Source organism: Apium graveolens, chromosome 6 (assembly GCF_009905375.1).
Source record: "Apium graveolens cultivar Ventura chromosome 6, ASM990537v1, whole genome shotgun sequence".
Lineage (NCBI taxonomy): Eukaryota > Viridiplantae > Streptophyta > Magnoliopsida > Apiales > Apiaceae > Apium > Apium graveolens.
The window spans coordinates 100,292,493-100,299,887 of NC_133652.1; positions in this window are offsets into that span (position 1 = coordinate 100,292,493).

A 7,395-nucleotide genomic window follows, 5' to 3' on the forward strand; every position below is an offset into this window, starting at 1 on the left:
ATATCCAAGCAAAGGGTTTCAGACCAAGAAATGCATTATCTTCAATGTCCCTAAAAACTGTGTTAGAGGGAACATGAGGCTGATTATGACACTTCAATCTGATTTGAAATACAAAAAGAACAAGAAAATTGAAGATGAAGAAATGATCAGAATCCTTGAAAGGTATCTTGTTAATGCTGACACCATATTTCTAACCTCACAATTCAATTTAAAAGATGACAAGGATGATGATGAGCAGAAGAATGATGAGCAAAAACCTTCTGGCTCAAATCTAAGTCAATCTTCTAGAGCAACTGGAAGCAAAGAAAAGGAGAAGAAAGGAGATGAGAAGAAGAAGGAAGATGAGAGGGAGAAAGGAGAAGGAAGAAAATACAAGATGGCTCAGAACCATAGAAACAATCCCTAACAATCCAAATTAACCAAACTCAACCCTCTAAGCCAACAAACTCAAATACTAAACCACCTCATACCTCAAAGCCTAAATAATTGTACAAACAAACTGCTAATTCCTTTATGAAAATACCAATCACAACAAGACAAACATTTCTCAAGAAAATCTCAAACCTACCTTCTGTTAAGCCATCAACCAAAATTCACTACAAGTCTGTTGGGAGAAAATCCAAGAAAATGCAAGTTACTAAGAGGGCCATCTGGAATTGTTATAATCAAAGTGATTTTCTACCTCTAAACTGGTGCATCTCAGATGAAGACTACTTTCAACAACTAGCTAAAACAATGGTCAGAGTTTGGGTTGTAACACTAAGGGAAGTAAGAATCTACTATCATGATGGATCCTTCACATTTCTTGGCAGAAACTTAATGGACACTTTTTCACCCACAGAGATCAAAAGAGTGATAAGCTTACTGAAGGATAAGGATACTGTAACTAAGGCATGAAGGTCTATCTTGGCTGAATGGTTGGTAAAAAGAGAAGAAAGAAGAGCAAAAAACAAGGCTGCAAGTGAGGAGAGGAAGAAAAAGTATGATGAGGAGATAGAAATATACATTCAAAAATCTGAAGATCTCAAGGCAAAAGGGATGAGCAGAGTTACTAAAGATGGATAATTTCTGAATGTCAAAGCTGGCAGATTCTCAAGGTTTAGGATTGATTTATTGAGTGGACACTCATTACATGAAAAACTCAAACTTGTAGAAGCTTTAAGGGGGACACCAATCATATAGGAACTGGAAATTCTTGTAAACTTAAAGGACCTCATTAGAGAAGAAACAGGAGATGAGACATTTGTTTGATGTGGTTATCTTTTAAACTCAAGAAATCACCTAATGTATAAATGTTATATTTCTGTCAATTTGTATGTAAAGTCTAATTGTTCATTGTAGCTTGGGGTTAGTCTTGTTACCAGGCATGAATTTGTGATAAGCAATCTTCTCACAAATTGGGGGAGATTGTTGTGCAAGACATGCCTGTGCTATAACAAGACTAAGTCAAATTGACAACCATAAGTAAGTTGTATGATAATCTAAGTTTGCATTTTGTATGTATCACTTAAGTCTGTAAAAATTTAAATAGATTAGACTGGAGTATTTTTCTGTAAACAGTCTCAAGCCTAAGAATAAAACTCTGGAAGAAGATCATTAAGATCATGCCTCAGAGACAATGTGAAGAAGCTTGGAATTGAATAAATCTGTTTTGGGAAAAAAAATTCTAAGTCAAGAAATCTACAAGTCACAGATTAAGTCTTATAGAGATGTCATTCGAGAACTCCAGAATGACTTATCGAGAAGTCAAGAAACAGCTTATAGATAAGTCTTAGAGATATCGACAAGCCAAAATAAAGATATGAAGATTGAAGATATTGACAAGTCATTTATGCATTAGGGAATTCAGAGATATCGATAAGCCAAAATGAAGATATGAAGATTAGAGATATCGACAAGTTAATTCTACATGCAAAGACATGAAGACCTCGATAAGCCTAGTTCATTCGAGAACTCAGAGATCTCGATAAGTCAAGATCACACTCAAGAACTCAGAGATATCGATAAGTCAATTTCACATTCAAGAAATCAGAGACTTCGATAAGTCACAACAACTATAGAGTAATAAGAGATCTTGATAAGTCATTATACTTATCGAAAAGTCGAGTTCTCTATATAACAAACTGGAGATCTCGATGTAAAACTCAAGTACAGAATGCAGACCAGTTAAATTTCCAAGATTATCAATCAACAAACAAATCAATCACTGATTTGAAAAGTCTACAAAAGCAGCTTGAAGAGTACAAGATCAAAGGCCAAGATTAACTGACAAAGTAAAATCACAGACATGCATGATTTGCAAAGATACACTAAGCTAAAAATAGAAAGTTTTAGTTAACTTAAAGTAGGGCTTAGTACATGCTATTGTATGCTGTGTAAAACCAGTGTTTACTGTTCTATAAAGTAAACATTGGATGCTTTATTTCAGTTGTAACAAAAGAGATCTCGAGAATCTTGTAACTCTGAAGAGAGAAGCTGAGTTCTTAATATACCAAGAACCCATAAATTTGTAGCAAAACACTAGCTTGATTTTTATATAAAATCAAGTGAGTTTTGAAATATTGTGTGCACTTTCTTTAGTTCAGTTAACATAATATTGTTACATTTCTTATCTGCTTTGTTCATCTAGTTTAAGATAATCAAAAAGCCATTAAAATTGTCTAAAATACATTCACATCCCGTGTTGTATTCATTACCTAACAGGGAATCTGTTAAAGCATTGGAAGGTACGAATGTTATTACTTGGGATAGATTCAAGGAATTGTTTTTAGAGAAGAATTTTCCTCAGTTTTTTCATGATCAAGGAAATGAGATTTACAGAGTTGAAGCAGGGAAATATGTCAGTAGTATATTATGAAGGTAAGTTTGAGGAATTGTCTAGGTTTGTGCCATCTTATGTAGACACAGACATGACGAAAGCTAAGAGATTTCAGCAAGGTCTTAATCCATGGATTAGAGGGAAAGTATCTATATTTGAGTTGGACATGTATGCAGCAGTGGTACAAAAAGCTACGATTGCAGAAACAAAGAGTGAAATGTCACAAAAGGAGAATGAGGGTAAGAAAAGAAAGTTTGAGGCAACCGATGGTGTGACGGCCTCAACCCCGGGGTCAGGAGTTTACGTCATGAACCATAACAAATGACAAATGTATTACAACTAAACTCATTATTATTACAACATCACGACCCCCTTACCTAGATTTTTTCCAGGTTCAAGTATGATTTAGGCTACTTATCTATTACAATACCAAATTTATTTAAACTAGTCTGACATAACTAACTTATTACAATAACTCAACAGACCTACAACAGGTTTGACAAAACTACCTCATAGGAACCCGATAGAGGAGGAGCTGGAACTATGCCCTCGCTATGACGAATAGGTCTCCTAGGCATCTGCGATATATATATATATATATATATATATATATATATATATATATATATATATACAAAACATTTTGCAAGAGTGAGCAATCAATTGCTCGACAGTACCAATATATGAATAACAAAGTAAAACATTTTCTGATAAATAGTTAGAGGAACATAAATCATAAAATCGTTTATGTCTAAAAATATGAGATACAGGAGAACTGGATATCCACAAAACAAGCATGATCTTTAAAACATAACATAAATCACGTGTTGTTTAAATACTAGAGTTAAATTTTAGCATGTTATTTCCATTTTTCAAATCATCTATCTCATGACAGGAACCACAAAACCATTTATTCCATTACGTGAACCACAAAACCATCTGTTCCATTACGAGAACCACAAAACTAAAATCAGATGTATTGGACATTCACATGTGAAGATAGCTGATCAGTCTATCAACAGCGGACAGCGTCTAACGACCATCCCGTATAAATGTTCCGAAATTGGGAGACTAGCTAGGTCTCAACCAAGATGGACTAATCGATTCAAACAGTATGCATAACCGACCTAGCCTCTTACGCAACTCACGCTGGGCCGTTACTAAATAACGGTCCTCTTACGCAACTCCAATATCTGATCCCACTTTTTTCAATTCCATTTATACCTATCTCATTTTAAAACAATCTTTATCACAACATGTTTTCAAAACCTTTTTCCCAATTTGAATCACAATCTAGATATAGGTATTTCAGAAGTTACTTTTCCCCTAAAACACGATTTGAACAGAAATATTTATAATAACAGGGGATACGTAACTTAAAACGTTCTGTTCCAATACATAATTTAAAACAAAAGTTATTAATATATATTACTGAACCATAAAAGATATGGTCAGAGGTACTTGCCTTGCTGAGCTTTATCGACTAAATACTAGATTATCCTTAGTCTGACTTCAACACTCGGGTCTTTCGATTGGAACCTTGATGAGCTTGTCGACTAAACACTAGGCTATTCTTAGTCCGACTTCAACACTCGAGTCTTCAGACTAGAACCTACAGAATCGAAATATCATAATTTAGACGATTGAATATGCTTGACATATCCTCGCTATCAATTCTACCGATACGATAATAAATCCCGACTCGTATTTATATATACTATTACAATACATAGAACAACTGGTCCACGTACTTGAAATTCTATTCGATGATTATTTTTGGAAATATGAATAAAAGTCGTTTCAGAAAATAGAATTGTCGAATATTTTGTAAAATATTTCACCACGATACGCAAGTAGGTTTCGTAAAACATTTATAATTATATAGCTATACATATTTGATTGTATCCCCGATAATTACAGGATACGTTCACGTATTTTTGAAATTAATTTCTCGGTAATCGGACATCGTTTCCTCTATTTATCGGACTACCAGTCGACGCAATCAACACAACAACACAATTTCACAATCCAAATCACCAGTACGACTTTTAATATAAACAACTACCTTTCGTTTCGAGAATTAATTTTACGAACTAAATATTATTTTTATAATTATAGGACTCAAAAATAATCATCGCAGTCTACCGTCGGCTCGCCGAAACTCATCGCTGACGGCGGAAAAATTCGGTGGTGCCCGATTAATTCAGGTTTCCGACACGAACTCTACTGATAAATTATAATAATTTTCTTCTGTTCTGCAAAAACCAAAAATTCCTAATGACAATCGGAAAAACTGAGAGATACAATCAGATAAGTCACAACCCGGAAAGCAAAACACAACACAAACCACAACACAGACACAACAGCATTACACACACAAGTGCACAATACGCGCACAACCCAACCACGCATATACGCACCACCACCACCCTCCTTGCCGGAAAACAAAAAGGGGGCGGCGACAGAAAACAAAGGGGTGACGGGGAAAAATTTATCAGAGCAGAAGCAATCGAGGGAAGGAAACATAGGGGAGAGAGAGGCGATAAACAGAGAAATAAATCGAGAGAGGGTGTAATAACCCCAAAATTTTTCAACTTTTTGGTAACCCTTGTGAATAGTGTTTTAGCTGAATGAGAAAACTTTTCACGCCACACTATGTAGGGGTTCTGTTATGGATATTCTGGGATATTATAAGTACTCTATGAAGTATATAAGTGTATGTAAATATCGTCAGAATCCAATTCCGAACACTTTGGTTTTTCCCGGAAATCCACAAGATACGGAGAGAATTGAGTATAAGATAACAGGATAAAAAGGATTTAAATTAAAGGATTATGATAGAGGATCATAAAAAGGAATATAATGTATTGAGAAAGGTTAAGGGAACCTAAGTAATAAGATCCCGGGTATGATCCTTCAAACGATAAACGAGAACGAAAGTTAAGCGAACCGTATAACAGATCAGCGGTCATTAGGCAAACGATTAGGAAGTTAATCAAAGGGATTAATGGGAATGATGTCATCCAACCAATAGAAAGAAGACAAGGAAGGAAGGATGACATCATGAGGATGAGGTAAGCATGACATGGGAAGGAAGGAGGTGTGGTTGAATAAGGACCACACAAATTCAAGGGCAAGGTAGTAATTTGCTAAATCAAATACAAATCAAGCCAACCAAGCTAGCAAAATCATTTCATCAAAAATCAAAAACAACCAAGGCATTTGTTCTTCATCTTAGCTCTCGGCTTTTTACATTTTTAAAGGCTAGATTTTTCAAAAATCAAGATCCAAGCATCCTAAATTGGTAAGAAAATTCCCTAATCATCTTTATGCTTAGTTATGGCTATATCTTGAGTTTAAGCCATTAATTCTTTCTCTAACTTCTTCATTTAATCAAAGAAGAAGACAATGAATAGTGTTTTCAAGTTTTTAACTTGAACTTTTTCTTGTTTTCTTGAAGATCCAAGCTTTCCTAAGGCTTCTCAAAGCTTCTTAAGGCTTCCTAGCTCCACCCACCACTTCAAGGAAGGTATACCATTTCCAAACCCTAGGTTCATATATATTATAAGGTGATTTTGAGTAGTGGGTTGATATTGTATCTTGTTGTTATGATTTAGAGTTTGAGATTTGGTATGGTAGTGAATGGAATGGTAATTATTGTGGTTTTGATTTAAAAGAACTTAAGAATGATTAAAATTAAGTTTAAGCATAAGTATGAAAGATTAAATTGAATTGGTTGGGGTGGTTATGATGTGATAAGGATGGAGGATGGTTGTATGTTGGATTTGAGGTTGATTTGGGTTGTTTGTGAATGGGTTAAAATTTGGAAATCACGTAAACATAGCCGTCGTAACGTCCGATTTTCTTTGAACTGTTTCTGTGCATAGCATTAGGACCCGAGGACCCCCTGCTAGATTGTGACCACTGCCATGTTTAGATAGCTCATGTTACGAGCTTCGTTTTGATATGTAGTTCATTCGATTCCGATTTACGGTTTAGGAGAAACGACCGTTTCAAGTAACGGCGTTTCGCGAACAAAACTTTTTCCCTCGCCTTACTTTGGAATGTAGGTTAAAGACCAAAAAGGGTTAATTAATGTATGAAACATTTATGGTAAGTGTGTTAGGCAGTTGGTAAGTCATTCGCGAAGGAATCGCTTTAAAACTCGTAAAGGTTAAATTATTAAAAATGGTGGAGCCGAGGGTACCCGAGTGACTTAAGCAAATCAGTGAGCGCAAAACAAGCGTTAGAGTCTAAGTTAGTTATAGTATAGATTTACAAGTGATTTTGGTTTAATTCCAACTTACTTGTTGTTTATAGGTTATCAGACTCGTCCTGAGCCTTTCTCACCCCCAAGTCGCTCAGGCAAGTATTCTATCCGTTATACTGTTGTTGTGATGTATACACTTGTATATGCATTATCTTGCGATAGATGCATGTTGGTTATTTAGCAAATTCTTGCGATATATTGTAGCATGTGATATGGTATATATGCATGCCTGTTTCATATTCTTGAAATATATATCTGTTGGTTCAGTTGATAATACCTATGCTAGAGGATAGCGGTAACTTGCATA